The 16,853-nt window shown below is 38.3% G+C and overlaps 1 non-coding gene and 1 pseudogene across 1 annotated transcript; both read right to left on the bottom strand.

Annotated features, from left to right (window-relative positions):
- Positions 1 to 14,638: 14,638 nt before the first annotated feature.
- On the bottom strand, positions 14,639 to 15,079 carry LOC131907732 (splicing factor 3B subunit 6-like; annotated as a pseudogene).
- An 870-nt stretch (positions 15,080 to 15,949) lies between these two features.
- Positions 15,950 to 16,022, bottom strand: Trnak-cuu (transfer RNA lysine (anticodon CUU)). Its single transcript has one exon. It is a non-coding gene; the product is annotated as a tRNA-Lys (tRNA).
- Positions 16,023 to 16,853: the final 831 nt, after the last annotated feature.

Genomic DNA, 16,853 nt, shown 5'->3' with positions numbered 1-16,853 from the left:
TTATAAATTTCATCACTTTGTACAATGAATATACACTAATAAAACATTTCTAAAAGGCAAGAAATTTGAATTTTTATGTACTATGGTGAAAAACATAAAACAGTACAGTTGCTATGGAAAACAACTTAGTAGCTCATCAAAATAATAAAAATTATCATGATCTAGCCATTTTATTTCTAAGTATACATCCAAAAGAACAGAAAGCAAAATCTCAGAAATTTATGCACATTTATGCTCATGGCAGCACTATTCACAATAATCAAAAGATAGACATCTTTCTGTGCTGGGACTAGATCTGGAGTGAACAGGCCTGGCCTCTAAAAAATGCTCTGAGAGCAACCACATTATTGATGCCAAAACCACAAGTCCATCCAGATGAATGTGGCTGAGGTTGACAAAGTCACAAGCAAGTTTAATGGCCAGTTTAAAACCTATGCCATCTGCGGAGCCATTGCAGGATAGGTGACTTGGAGGATTCTGTTCTCCGACTGGCTAAGGCTGATCAGGAACTGTCTGAAAGAACTTTTGAGCAGAGGAAATCGGGGGATTTTTGTCATGAACATTGAGCAATCAGAGAGAAAGAGAATGGAGGAATGGAAACAACCACACACGTCCATCAGTGAGTGAATGATAAAGGGGGATATGCATAAAATGGAGTATTATTAAGCTTTTCAGTGTATACTGATGGTACAAAGTAAGAAGTTTCATTAAGATAGTTCCATACATCCATAAAGTGTACTTTGATCTTTTTCATTTTGTTACTCTCTTGTCCTTCCGTCCTCTAATAGTACTGCTTTACTTTCATATTTTCTTTTTCAAGATTCCACCTATGATAGAAAACATATGATACCTATTTTCGTATAGATGGCTTGTTTTACTTAATATGATGATCTCCACTTCCAACTACTTTCCTTGAAGGAAAATTACTACAGGGGAAACAAAATCACAGATATCTGAGAAAAGATAAAAGACATCTATACTTCATTTGAAATAGTACAATACTAAATAGACTAGGAAAGATTAGGTATGTATAAAATGAGCCAGGGATAAACTACTAAAGAGATAAGAAAATAAATATAATTTTTAAAAATTAGCAGATGAATTAATATCAAAAACTGAAAAATATTCAACTAACCAAAAAACTATTAGGGCTTCAGAAAGCTGGGGAACAAAGAGGAGGCAAAACTCCAGTACTATTCACAACAGCTACGGTGTGAAACCAGTACATGTGTCCAAAGGTAAACAAATGGATAAAAAAAGCCTGACTATGAATAAATGATGAAGCCAAATAAGATGCTACATACCTCTAATCCCAGCACTCAGGAAGCTGAGGCAAGAAGATCATAAATTCAAGGCCAGCCTAGGCTACATAGCAAGTTTGAGGTCAGCCTACGCTGAAGAGTATGACCCTGCCTCAAACCCATCAACACAGGTTGGGAACATAGCTCAGTAGCAGAGTACTTACATAGCATACACAAGGCCCTGGGTTCAACCCCCATACCATAAAACAAAACAAAACAGAACGTAATAAACATGAAGACATATTAACAGCAACTTCCCAAAAACATGGCACACAGAGGAAAAAAGACTGAAAGCAATGAGATAAATATGTTAAACATTGTCATACATAATGGAATGTTACCTATCCATAAAGAAAAATGAAATAATGTCAGTTGCAGCAAAACGAATAGAACTGAAAGACATTCAGTAAAATAAGCCAGAAACAGAAAAGCAAATACCACATGCTCTCTCTCATATGTAAAAGCTTTTTAAAATGCATTCTTAATATTAAATAATGGTTACTAGAGGCTTAAAAGAAAGGATAAATGAGATATATATTTTTTAAAAAGACCTGTAAGAGGCTGCAGAGATGGCTCAGTGGTTAGGAGCACTGGCTGCTCTTCCAGAGGACCCAGGTTCAATTCCCACCACCCACATGGCAGCTCACAACTGTCTATAACTACTGACATACATGTAGCCAAACACAAATATATATAAATTTTTTTAAAAAGTAAATTTTTTTTAAAAAGGACCTTTAAAACAAGTACCAAAACATGGAAAGAAAAAACTAAATTCTGGTTCTCTACAGCACAGTGAGAAGACTTATTCACAACACTCTATTATATATTTTATGAAGCTAAAGAAGACATGGCTGGAGAGTTGATTTAGAAGTTAAGAGCTCTAGTTACTCTTGCAGAGGACCTGGGTTTGGTTCCCAGCACCCACATTGCAGTTCACATCTATAACTGCAGTTCCAGAAGATCTAACACCCTCTTCTGACCTCCATGGTCACACAGGTGGTGCATACAATTACATTCAGGCAAAACACTCATATACAAATAAATAAGTCTTTAAAATAATTTTAAGAAGATATAGAAGAGGCTCAAACTGGGTGTGATGGGTCATGTCTTTAATCCCAGTACCTGAGAAGTGAAGGCATGCAGATCTCTGTGAGTTTTAGGCTATCCTGGTCTATGTATGAGTTCCAAGCCAGCCAAGACTACACAGTGAGACCCTGACCAAAAAAAAAAAAAAAAAAAGAGAGAGAGAGAGACTCAAAAACTCAAAACATAAAGATATAATAAAAGGGTTCAAGAAATGCCTCAGTGGGTAAGAGTGCTTCATGTGCAAGCATGAGGAACTGAGTTCAGATCCAATCCCATGAGCATGCCTGTAACCCCAGTGCAGCAAGGGTAAAGACGAAACAAAAGTGTGTGTTGTGACTCTAATGGGTATTCATAATAAAAACCTGGAGCCAGATAGCAGGGTAAATGCTGAAAGATCAGAGAGACAAAGGGGGAAGGCACACTTCTCACCTCACCAATTCCTCAGCCATATCACTTCCTGCTTCCTCCTCTCAAGTGCTGGAATTAAAGGCATGTGCCACCACCACCTGGGTCGCTGTGGGGCCCCATCCTCCTTTTTTAATTTTAGATAAAAAGGGGGAAATGTGATATTTTGTTTGTGCTCTAACAAATAAAACTTGCCTTGAGATCAGAGTGTGGAGCTAGTCACTAGTTAACCATAGAGACCAGATGGTGGTGGCACACACCTTTAATCCCAGCACTTGGGATCTCATGCTTTTGATCCCAGTACTTGGGAGGAGGAAACAGGAAGTAATACAGCTGGGCAGAAACAGGCACTCCTTTTCTGCTGAGGAGTTGGTGAGGTAAGAGGTGGCTGTGGCTTGCTCCTTTGTCTCTCTGATCTCCAGACAAGCTTTATTTGTTAGAGCACAAACAAAATATCACCACAAAACTACCAGGGTCTGCTGGCTTCCAGATTAACTCCAAGTCCAGTTAAATAACCTATCTCAAGAAAGAAAGCAGGACACCCAATATCCTTCTTCAGTATCCTCACATGTATATACTTTCACATGCACGTGCATACACACCGCATTTACAAACATATGCTGTACCTTGTGGGGCTTTGGGGTTGACCTAACTGAGGAGCCGAGGAATAAAGAAACAACAGACACACTTAAAGAAAAACTGGGATCCAGCAGGCCATGTCCTTTGATGGGGATGCACCTGCAGACTGGAAACTCTGAGTTCATTATATACAGTTGAAGGAAAAGGTAGGTTTATTATATACAGATAAGGAGGAGGCAGGTTAACTAATCTCAGTAGGGGATGTCTATAGGGGTACAGTCTCAGGCTGCAATCACTCCAGAAGAAGAAGCTGTGATTGATAACTTCTGCACACACTGTCAATATCTTCCCTGCCATTCCCATGGATCTGATGCATTGGCATCCTTGACATGTTCATGTAATGAATGCTCAACCACTTTCTAAGCATAATGAAGATACCTGCAGAACCATAGTAATACAAAGATTCTATGAAAACTGCAGCCATATGAGGATATGATATTTGCATCAGAATGATGGCTTAAGAGATTTTCAAAAGCTTGAAGAGTGGAAGAACCCTGGTAATCAATGAATCTTCCCAAATTTAGCATTATGGATCACCCATATGAAATTTTTAGCCACATCTCTGGCTTCTATCCACTATCTAGCATTTTTTCTTCTCCCCAGTTGTAAAAATTTGAAATGTCTCCCAACATGGGCAAATGTTCTTTAGAGGGCAAAACCAGCCCCTAATTATCCATGTAGACTATAACAGATTGACAAAAAATGTAATGCAAGTGCTAAATAAGAATTCTTGAAATAGAAGAGACATGCTGCTATGAAAAATCTAATAGCAATCTGGAACTAAACTAATAAAAATTTTTAGAAAAGCCTGGGCATTGGATACAGATTACAAATACAAGAAGAAAAATGAACCATCAACAAGGAAATTGGATACAGATTACAAATACAAGAAGAAAAATGAACCATCAACAAGGAAAATCACAAGATAATCTTTTGTTTATGATATAGTTATATAGCTAGTGCAAAAAAACAATAATTACATGCATCATTTTACTATAGGAGAGCAATATCAAAACAAGTATTTCATTATACCATTATGACTATCTAGAAATAGAAATAAGTTACTTATAACTATAATAATAAAAACTACGAACTACTTAAGAGGTCATTTAACCGTGACTGTATAGCACCTATATAAAGAAAATATGAGGGGCTAGAGGGTTGTTCAGCAGAACAAGTACCACTCCTATAAAGGACCCAGTTTGGTTCCCAACCCCTTGTCAGGTGACTCACACCATCTGTAACTCCAGCTCCAAGGTATCTACCTCTTCTGTCCCCCACTGGCATTCTCATACACATACACATATCCTCACAGAGACACACATGCTTCCTAGTAATATTTTAATCTTTAAAAAAAAAGGAACTATTAAAATCTTACTGAAGGACATGGGCAGATTCCTTTGTTAGATGGCTCTGCAATTGACAAATGGCAAGCTGACTAATGGCTTCCCACAGGTGTCCATCCCCTACTCTCCAGCATTTCTGAGTATGTTGCCTTACCTGATAAAAATGGTCTAGCAAATTTGATTAAAAGCTTGAGATGGGCCGGGCGGTGGTGGCGCACGCCTTTAATCCCAGCACTCGGGAGGCAGAGTCAGGTGGATCTCTGTGAGTTCGAGGCCAGCCTGGGCTACCAAGTGAGTCCCAGGAAAGGCGCAAAGCTACACAGAGAAACTCTGCTTCGAAAAACCAAAAAAAAAAAAAAAAAAAAAAAAGCTTGAGATGAAGAATTATCCTGTAGTATATTTCTAACCACACGGACCTTTGTAAAAAAAAAAAAAAAAAAAAAAAAAAAAAATGCAGGAGGATCAGAATCAGAAAAACAACTGAAAATGTTGCCCAGTGGCTATGAAAAGGCTTGGAGGAAAGGGTGTTCAGTCAAGGATACAGACAGCTTCTAGAGGATAGAAAGGCAAAGAAATAGAATTTCCAATAGACAGTCTCAAGAAGAAATATAATTCTAACAAAACCTTAAGATAGTGCCACGTATTGCTGACACCCCACTTCTATCTCCAAAGCCAGCAAAGGTAGGCCAAGTTCTCATATCATATTACTGCTATCTCTAATTCTTTTTCTTACTTGAATCCCTAAGGATCCTTGGGATGACACTGAAGCCACCTACATAACGCAAGGAAGTTTCCCCATGCAAGTCTTTCCTTTAGCCCTCCCCCTTTTTCTTTTCAGTTTCTTTTGCCATATAAGATAATACACAAGCCGGGCGGTGGTGGCGCACGCCTTTAATCCCAGCACTCGGGAGGCAGAGCCAGGCGGATCTCTGTGATTTCGAGGCCAGCCTGGGCTACCAAGTGAGTTCCAGGAAAGGCGCAAAGCTACACAGAGAAACCCTGTCTCGAAAAACCAAAAAAAAAGAGATAATACACTCCTGGGCTCCTAAACCATGGACTGTTTAAGGAAGCCATCATAACGTTACAGCACCAGTCAGTGGCACAGCTGCAAACAGAAAACGACTTCATGATGTCTTAAATCACAGCAGGTTTTCTGCATGAACTTAATAGACTCCTAGAATTCAAAGGAACTGTACGGAGATGGTGAGCTGTTTTAAGTGGACATATTCTGGAAGTGTGGGTATTTAAGGCTTTTAAGTACATTGATGAGAAAATGAACTAAGTAATCCTCTTGCTGAGACAGGAAACAGGTTTCCAGGATGACAGAAATGATACAAATTTTAAACTGAAGATAGTTAAATAAAAACTATAGAATCCTGTATTAGAGTTAGAAATATCAGTACAATTTTGTGATGCATTTTACTTTATAATCTCATTACATATGTATATGCATGTATTTATGTTTATGTGTGCAAAATTCCTTGGCAAGGTCCCTGAAAGGACTGGTCCAGTAGCAATAACTTTTAGAATCTAGATTGTAGTTTCTAATTTCCAATGAAGTTTGGCTCATTAGAAAATATGTGCTGGATGGGAAATGTGATTTAGACCCCCATTCAGAATTCAAGATGCAACTAAAATATCTTGTTATATAAGGAAGAAAAAATGTTATCAAAGCCCGGTGACATTTGCATCAAAAGAAATCTGGGTTTGGGGCTGGAGAACAGCTCAGTGGCAGAATGTTTGCCTACAACTTGTGAGGTCTTGGGTTCAATCCTCCATAATAACATCAAGATTTACAATGAATTACAGTCATCATGGACCAAAGCTGAAATACTTTAATAACTCTAATAGACTGAAATACATCAAATATGTCTAAGTCTAGGCAGAAGAAAATACACCATTGTTCACTTCATTATTTTAAACTGGCAAATAAAGGGGAAGGATTAGTTGATTGATTGATTCATCTTGTTGTAACCAAATAATGAGATACCTTTTATAATTGTTTTAGTTAATAAATGAAACATTGGTATCATTTTTTAGATCTCATTTTGAAAAATCAAATGAACTTCTCTTGACAGTAAAAGAGACAATACAAACATCTCCTTTCACTGACAGAGACAGAGAATCAAATATTATAGGAGCAGATACTATCACTGAAAAATTAGGGTCCTCTTTTTTTTTCCAGACAAGGTCTGACTCTGTAGCACTGACTGGCCAGAAATTACTATGTTGATCTAGTTGGTCTCCAACACTCAGAGATTCACCAGTCTCTGCCTCCTGAGTACTGAGGTGTGTGCCACCATGCTCAGCCCCTAAAAAGTTGTCTTGTCACAAGAATCTAACCTGATTCTAAGAAATGCCCTAAATCTTTTAGTGGGTAGATATGTGGGGGTGTTACAACAGTTTTATGTAGTATATGAAATTTCTTAAAATGAGAATATTTTAAATTTAAATAAAAATGGGGAATAGTCGGAGCATGACGGCTCACACCTGCAGTCCCAGCCCTGGCGAGGCAGGAGGATTTCCATGAGCTCCAGGCCAGTACAGGCTACAAGACCTTATGAAGAAAGAAAGAGAGATGTGAGGGAGGAGAAAGACAGAAGAGATGATTTTTTAAAAGGAAGAAGAGTCTGGTGTGGTGGCACACACCTTAATGTCAGCGCATAGGAGGCTGAGGCAGGTGGATCTCTGCATGTTCAAGACTGTCATGATCTACATAGCAAGTTCCTTGCCAGCCAGGAACTTGTGAGATCCTTTCTCAAAAAGGAAAAGCAGCAGTTAGAGAGATGGCTCAGGATTAAAAGCACTTACTGCTCTTGCAGAAGACCAAGGTTTGGTTCCCAGCACCCACATGACAGCTTACAACCATCTGCAACTCCAGTTCCAGGGGATCCAATACCCCTCTTCTGACCTCTGAGGCCTCTCCACACACGGCACACTTACACATATGCAGACAAAACACCCATACATACAAAATAAAAGTAAACCTGCTTTTAAAAGAAGAAGGAATATAGCAAAGGGTAACAAAATTTCTTAATAATTCATGATCTTTTAATCCTTTTAAGCTGTGAGTATGCATATGGCGGAGGGTATATGTCAAGGATCTTTATTTTTTTTTCCAGTTGTCTTTGATATTCTCCATCTTATTTAGTGAGACAGGGTCTCACTAAACCTGGAGCTCGCCATTTCCTTTTAGCTGGGCTGGTTGGCTGAGGCGCACATGAGATCTTTTTGTAGCTGTCCCCACCCCCAATGCTGTGGTTTCAGATTCATGCTGAAGCACTGGCCTTTCTGTGGGTGCCGAGAATCCAAAGTCACATCCCCATGCTGTACAGCCATCACTTTACCCACTAAGCCATCTCCACAGCCCCTGTTCACAATTTTTAGCATATAAGAAAGGCTCCCATAAAATCTTTAAAACAAAAAGCTTACCACACAGAATCAGCATAACACCAGTACTATATAGAGTGCTGGAGTATCCTCCCATCTGCCAGAAAATCAGGTTCAAACAGGTTCTTTGTTTTCAGGTTATTATTATAATCCTCATGCTAGGTCTATTGCCAGGACCAAAAAAAAAAGAAAGAAAGAAAATGTGTATTTTAAACTATAGCAGAATCAGAATCAGAATAAATAAGAATAACATTTAAAATGTTCTTTCTCGTTTCTTATCCTTTATTATAGCTAACTCAGTACAAACAAAGGTATCCAGATCTTCTGATACAATGTCTGGACAAAAGTCATCCTTTATCCTTGGGTGTCTGCAGTACTATTTTATTTTACAAAAAGGGTAAGTGGTGTAACAGAAAAGGAATGAAATAATGATGAAATCTCCCAAGTTTCTTAAATACATAAGAAGTAAGCAGTTAAGAGGCAGTAAGAAGATAGGAGTGGGAAGTTTATGACCCATGAAGTTGATACTGCAGAAGCTTGAATGGAAAGTTGAAAGGCTTTATGAGTAGGCCAGACTAGATAGATAGTGAGGCAATTAGAATCATTCATTGCTGCCAAGGCATCAGGCCAACATGAATTACAACCCAAACGGAATGAAGCAGAATAGAAAATAGAAAAGCCTTTAATGAAAATGTTGGAGAACTCACAAGGGATGGGGAAAGTGCCAAATAACTGGAAGATGCCTAAGTAAACTAAAAGGTCTATTCTCCCATCAATGCATAAGGGATTTACAAGTTTAACTCTCATTGCTGTTAATAGGAATTCCATGTGTGATCCAAGGGTGTACTCATGGAGAAAATGCATCTATTAGTGTCTCGATTGGCCTCTCTTGAGCCAACACTGGCAAATGCTCCAAATTATGTGGTAGTTTGTGATAGGGACTAACAGGGTCCAGGATGAAAACCACCAATTTTGCTTCATCTTAAAGTAAAAGACAGTACAAGATCCTGTATCAGCAAATAATAAAGTATATCTACTCAGGTTTTCACGATATTCATTTTGAACAGTTCAAAAATTAATTTTCAGAAAATTAAAGTAAAAAAAATCACAGGTTCTAATTCAATTGAAGAGATTGTTTTGGAAAACAGAGACTCATTTTTAATTCATTTACCACCTGAAAATAATCCTTTTGCTAACTTATTTAATCATAGCCATTATTGTACCCAGACAGTATAGCAGATGCTTTCTAACATTCTACTTAATAATGACAATTAGTGTGAAGTATTTTCCCTATTTCACAGATAAGTACATTATAACTAAAGATTAAAAAATACTCCTCTGAACCACTAAGCTTGAAAGTGACAAATTCAAATCGAGATCCATCTAACCTCAAAGCCCCATGATCTTTCCTGGGCATCAAACTGCCTACTATGAAATAGCAACCTTGATCCTCTATTGGATAATTTTAACAATATACTTCATATCTCAATCCAGTACACATTTCATAAACACTGAACTTAATAAACTTAAATTTGCAAATTTTCAGACACAGAAATATGTTTCCAAATAGTATACTTTCCAAAAAAAAAGAAAAAAGTAATAGAATGAGTTTGTAAAACAATTAAATATTTTTATTCAAGATAATAAAGAACATCCACTGAGTCACTATGGGTATTCAAGGACAATGGCAATAGTCTGTGTTGGTTTGAAGATCTATTTCACTAAGTAGTCGTGCTGTCAAGCTGCCATCTAAAACCCAGGTTTATACCCATAGACCCAGGCCGCTCTATTCCTTGGTCAGAGAAGCTCCTCTTTGCACTGAACAGCAGTCAATGGAGAGATGCCTAACCGGTCTGGGAATAAGACACTGAATGCTCAGCCCTAAACAAGACACCTATATCAACACTCCCCACCACCACCACGGTTCAGAGAACACGATGGAAGAGTAGGCAAAAGGAAAATGTAAGAGCCAGAGGATGGAGAAGAGTGCTGTGAAATGTCATCTGGACAAGACATGGCTATCATACTCATGAACTCACAGTTATGGCTGCCAGCACAAGGGCTGCATGAGACCAAGTCAGTCAAAATTCAGGCACAGATGAGATCAATGATCTCCAGATCTTACTCCTTAATGGGGAGCTAGTGGCAGCTGAGTTTAGGGGGAAAGGAGAATCATTCTTTTTGGGGATGTGACCACAGATAGGATTTCCATGCTACCCTGGACGGACCCAAACCCATCCACAAATGAGCAACACTAACTGGACTTAGTGGGTTAAAAAAGAGACAGGAAGTTAAGAGGAGGATATGTTGGGAGATATGGGGGAAGATGAAGAGGTGTGTGGAAGCCCAGCTGGGGGACCAGCTCCCACATTTTACCCCAGGGTTCTCTTGAGGAGTGAGGGATAAAAGATTTAGGTAGAAAGATAGAGGAGAGAGAAACAGAGAGAAACACAGGATAGCCTTGGGAGGGCCTGGATCCTTATCCACTGGCCCCTTATGTCTCTTCTAAAGGGCTATTTATGAGAATGCCAAGGGGTGGAACAAAAGATCTCTCCCTAGCTCAGCCAAGTGTAGACCCTTCCAATCACCTAGAAACCATGCACATGGTCAAGCAATCCTCTAATGCAGCTCTGCTGGGTAAAGCAGCTCAGATCTCACTAGGAAACCTTTGTGGGCCTTCCCTGAAGTGAAACAATGGGTATATATGAACATACTTCATTGTATACATGCATGAAATTCTCAAGAATAAAGAAAAACAAAAGCTGTTGAGTAAATAGTTATTGAATTTATCATGTGCCAAGAAATACATACTAAAGTCTATATAAAGACAAATAGTTTCCTGCTCTAGAAATGAATAAATTCTAGTAGGAGAAATAGACATGATCAAATCATTAAGACACAGTCCGGCTGGGCAGTAGTGGCACACACCTCTAACGCCAGTACTCAGGAGGAAGAGGCAGAAAGATTTCTGGATTCAAGGCCAGCCTGATCTACAGAGTGATTTCGAGGACAGCCAGGGCTACACAGAAAAACCCTGTCTCAGAACCACTCCCCGCCAAAAAAAAAAAAAAAAAGGTTCCGTCTGATACATGATAGAGAAAGAGCAGCACACAAAACTTTGCGGGGCACATGACACCTTTTCTCAGAGATGGATTCTTATATTAACAATTTTTAATTTCCTAATTCATCATCTTTAAAACACATTTTATTAAAATCCTTCAACAAGAAGCTGGAGAGCTGGCTCAATGGCTAAGAGCTTTATTGGCTCTTCCAGAGAGCCTGGGTTTAATTCCCAGTACCCAAAGGGCAGCTCACAACAATCTATAACTCCAGTTCCAGAGATTCCGATGCCCTCCTCTGGCCTCTGTGGGCACTCAGTACATGGGTAGTACACAGACATGCATGCAGATAAAACGCCAGCATACAATTTAAAAAATAAAATACTTCAACAAAAATTACTAAAGACTCGGTAATATTTCATGTATAGTAGGGTCTTCCTTCCCCAAATCCCACTATGATAAGTACACAGCATGAATCATTATACTAAAATTGTTGATAGAACTAAACTGAATTATTTACAAAGCCAAAAAGTTACTATCAGTGCCACATTTTGTTTTCTCCAAAACAAAATTATTTTTTATAGAAATCTCACTTAATCCAAAGTAATATAGGCTTTAGAACTCCTCAAATCATCCTAATTTCTTAAAAACCAGTTTGAACAGCTTCTATCAAATCATCTGCAGGATTTTAGTTCAACCAAACAGCAAAACAATTTCTGAAGCCAGAGGTAGGTGCTGGATACTGCTTTCATTTGAGTTAATTAAAAGTATTTGATCCACTATGGTGCAATTCAGTGTAAGATCTTTAAAAGAATCGATTAGTCAGTGCAAGTTTCAGATAACACCTAATCTAAATGCCAGAGCTTGTGACTGGATTTTATCAAGCTCTGGCTATTAATTATTGATTTAACTAACAGGAGAAAAGGTGGTTTTCATTTTCTATACTGGTACTTCAATAATAGACAAGCTGTTATTAAAATCAGCATCAATTCCAATTGCAAGATATACCAAAACTTTTGTGAACACTAAGTAGAAATAGACTAATTAAGGGCATTTTAAATAACAAATGTTGAGAGACCTAGTAATGCCGGTTCTTGGGAGAGAAGACATATAAATCTGGTATACTGTTTCCTTAATGGCAGCTACTAGAATATTATAAATGAGAATGAAACAAATCCTACGGTCTTTTGGTAGATACATTTTGGTAGCCTCTTCTTGATGGGTTACTAGCAATCCTAGCCCTATGAATAAACTATCTATGCAATATGAGTTTAGAGGTACCAGATGGCTCCAAGCCCCAAATCTCTTCTTCCTACCCCAACACTGGCTAATGGTTAGAATTATCTGAGGGTACTCTCAAATATCATTAATGCTGTACCTTCCTTTCCAACGATTACTAGTTTAGTCTTGGTGTCTGTTTTGATGGTGGTGATGGTTATTGTTTAGTTGATGGACTGACTTTTGGTTACTCAGAAAGGAACAGAGACAAGACGCCATTTAGAAACTAAAGGCATAGTTTGTGAAAGAGTTCAGCAAAGAGTTCCCACTGGGCCTCCAGTGGACTGCAAAGCACAGCTTACCCAAACAGATGCTGACACTAGAAGGAAAGGGAGCAGCACTTCTAGGGGAAAATTTCATTTTACCATCACCAACAGTGGTAAGTCCTAAATATTTTATCTCACAAATAGGCTCAGTGAAGTTTTCCACAATATGGTATAAAATAAATTCTCTAAAATAATTATTAAGGGCTAGAGAGATGGCTTAGTGGTTAAGATCACAGGCTGTTCTTCCAGGAGACCAGGGTTCAATTCCCAGCACTCACATGGTAGCTAACGATGGGCTGTAGTGACAGTTACAGAGGATCTGACACCCTCTTCTAGTCACAACAGGCACCAGACACACACACGGTGCACAGACATACATATAAGCAAAATATCCATATACATAAAATATAATAATAAAGAATTTTATTTTTAATGCAATAAAATAATTATTGACACAGAAAAGCATTAGTTCCCTTTTATATTCTTCTTATTTGCAAACTGAGACAACAAAATAAAAGGTCCATTCATAAAAACACAAAAGTACATTTTTATTTACTTTTATTACTAATTTCATTATGCTGTTGTTGTTAATTTCTGTAGTGCTGGGGACTGAATACACTAGTTGAAACACTGCACACTGGGAAAGAGTTCTACTCCTGAATTATACCCTAATCCCAAAACCAACATTTTTAAACTATTGGAGGGAGTTATTTCAATGTGTGTTTATATGTACTGAATTGAAACTATACAAATAAATCCACAAGGAAATAATTCTACTATTCTTTTTACAGGTCCTATTTATTTTTCTGCTCCTTAAGAAAATGAAGAGCAGACTTTCACTTTATGTCTGATAATAAGATAAAGCACCTAAAGTAGAGGTTCAATTTTAAATAAAACCACCTACCTCCTGCCCTCCCTGCCTCATGCACACTCACTAGACCTCTGAGTTTACACATCCAGTGACCTCCTGCCCTCCCTGCCTCATGCACACTCACTAGACCTCTGAGTTTACACACCCAGTGACCTCCTGCCCTCCCTGCCTCATGCACACTCACTAGACCTCTGAGTTTACACACCCAGTGACTAGGTCTACCAGATATTCTCTGTAAACATTTTCATTATTTTATATATAAATAAGACACCAGAAAACAATAAAATATGTTCATTTTAGCAGTCTCATAGATGGTTTAGCAAACTTTGACTAATTCTACAGATACTGTTCTTTCTTTAAAATGTGCTGTGATATTGGTAAAAATGACATTTCTCATTTAAAATAACTATTTTATCAGATATAGTTTTTTCTGTTATACATAAAAAAAACCTTATAAAAAATATTGATACTGATAACCCTGAACACAAGGTGGAACCACTCAGTTTGTTACTACAAATAAACACGGCTTCAATGGCTTCTAGTGCTGAAACAGTTCCACCTACTGAAATGACACAGCGCCACGAGAGACTAATATGAAGGAAACACTGGCAGATCTACAAACAAAATGTTTTTCCTATTTTTCCATTTGGAAAAATAATGAACATTACACACCTGAAATAAAATTTTTTAGACAGCATCTTATTATGTACCCTGCCAGGCCTGGAACTCTCTATGCAGACCAGACAGGCCTCAAAATCACAGAGATTTGCCCGGCTCTGCTTCCCAGTACTGGCATCAGGGGCAAGCACAGCAGCACCCAGGGAAACTGTTTCTTTCTTTTTTTTTTTTCCTCTGTATCGTTCCAATTTTATTTATTTATTTATTTATTTATTTACAAAAGCTACAGGTTTGTTAACACAATATATTCTAATGCTTAGAAATGTTTTAAATAAGTCATTCTAGGGCTCAAACAAGAATTCACAACATTCAATTTTAACTAAGAAGAAAATGGTGACTGGGGACCCTGCATGGACGTCTTCAGAGTGAAGTCCCCGAGCTCATTTGGGGGGGGGGGGTGTTCTGTGTTGATGCCATACTTCTCCTTGAGAACTTCAGCTGCTCCTCCTTCTTCTTGGTGTCCATCTTCTGAAATGCCCGGTTAGCATTATAATACACCATGAGGTATCTGTTACACACGTTGAACCCGGATAGATGGTCGCATGCATTCTTAGCATCAAAGATGTCTTCGTAGACCACATCGGCTGTTCCTCTGGTCTCAGGTGTATTCCCTACTCTGATTTGACGAATAGACCCATATTTCCCAAATATATCACACATCTTTCACTGTGATTTTGTGTGGCAAGTTCCTTATATACAAAATCGGATTTACTTCAGGTGGGAGGCGAATATTCGCCCTCTTGGCCGCTTGCTTCGCCATCTTAGCGGTGATTTAGAGTTAAAAGCAAAGAATCCTTTTTAAAAAAAAAAAAACTTTACACCACTAAAAGAATTAAACCTACACACTGAAGACCTACTGGGGATTTGCTTTTCCCTGGAGTTCTTAATTCCAATTTGACTCCATTTTTTCCCTTCATTCTGATCTTTGCAATTATAATCCAAAGAGATCAGAATGAAGGAAAAAATGGAGTAGTGTTTTGCCTGCATGTATGTCTGTACACCACATGTATGTCCGGTACCCATGGAGGCCAGAGGAGGGTGCCAGATACTCTGAATCAGGAGTTACAAATGGTTGTAAGCCACTACGTGAGTGCTGGGGATAAAACCTTAGGCTTCTGGAAGAGTGGTGAGTGTTTTTTGAGCCCTCTCTCCAGTCCTTGTATCATTTATGTTTGCATAACTGCTACTAATAGTCATCATTTTAAAAGCAGACTTCCTAAACTCAAACCCGGGCCCATCTACTGTTTACTGTTTCTTTAGGAAAGTTGCTTATCCCTGTGCCTCAGTTCCTTCAACTACCAATAAAAATAACAATAACATGGACCTCACAAGATTGCTGATAATCAAATTAGTTGATATATGCTTAAGCAATTAGACCAGTGTCATACAAAAGCATTCAATGAGTATTTGTTATATTATCACCATAATACTTTTAGTTTTAAAAAAAAAAAAAAAAACTCAGCTGATTTCCAAAACCTCCATAGTTTCTTTGATACTATTTTTGCTTATTTTTAAATGCATATTAGTTGGTTTATATTTACTTGATTTGAATTTCAAATACACTTTTTTGTTTTTGGTTTGGTTTGGTTTGTGCTGTGGGATGTTCTGTAAAAACTCTAGCTACAAATGGCGCCCAACGTGGGTCACGAACCCACGACCCTGAGATTAAGAGTCTCATGCTCTACCGACTGAGCTAGCCGGGCGGTGGTGGTGCACGCCTTTAATTCCAGCACTCGGGAGGCAGAGCCAGGCGGATCTCTGTGAGTTCGAGGCCAGCCTGGGCTACCAAGTGAGTTCCAGGAAAGGCGCAAAGCTACACAGAGAAACCCTGTCTCAAAAAAAAAAAAAAAAAAGTTTCTGGACTACACACTGCTTGGATAAAAGCATAGACCCACGATAGCTCCCAGAGCTGGTGGAAAACGTACTACCGCCATGTTGGGAAGCTGAGGTGGGCAGAGCCAGCAGCCACAGCTGCTGCAGGTTAAAGCAATAGATTCACAATAAGACAGATTCAGATGTAATAGTTTACAATGTGTGTAAAAGATACATAGGCTTGAAAGAGACAAAAAAGGTGATATATAGAGTTATAGAAACAAATACATAGTTTTAAAAAGTAAAGTCTTTAAAGAGACAGTAAAATTAATATAAAAAATAAGCCACATGAAGATGAATATTACACAGAGAATCTGGATTGTGTTGTCTTTGGTATTTTTAACTGCAGAAAAACATTTGATCATAAAAGATGTTGAGTTAAACCAATATGTATATTTTAAAGATATGACTTCAAAATTTGGATATAAGGATATGTTGCTTTGGAAAGGAGACTCTGCTTTTGTTTCCACAGAAAGCAAGAGGCTATGGATTTGTTCCAGATTAAGATACATCAGGTTTGACCAGCCAAGACCCCCTGAAAGGTCTCCAATGACACCATGGCCCAGATGATCCAACATCCAGAACCGTTTAAAGGCAACTGGCTCAGACAATACAGCCTCATGGACTATTCCATAATTCTAAAATTTTCTTTGTATCCCCAT

Source organism: Peromyscus eremicus, chromosome 4 (genome assembly GCF_949786415.1).
Source record: "Peromyscus eremicus chromosome 4, PerEre_H2_v1, whole genome shotgun sequence".
Classification (NCBI taxonomy): Eukaryota; Metazoa; Chordata; class Mammalia; order Rodentia; family Cricetidae; genus Peromyscus; species Peromyscus eremicus.
The sequence above is the reverse complement of the archived record's forward strand: the minus strand, read 5'-3'. Positions and strand labels throughout refer to the sequence as shown.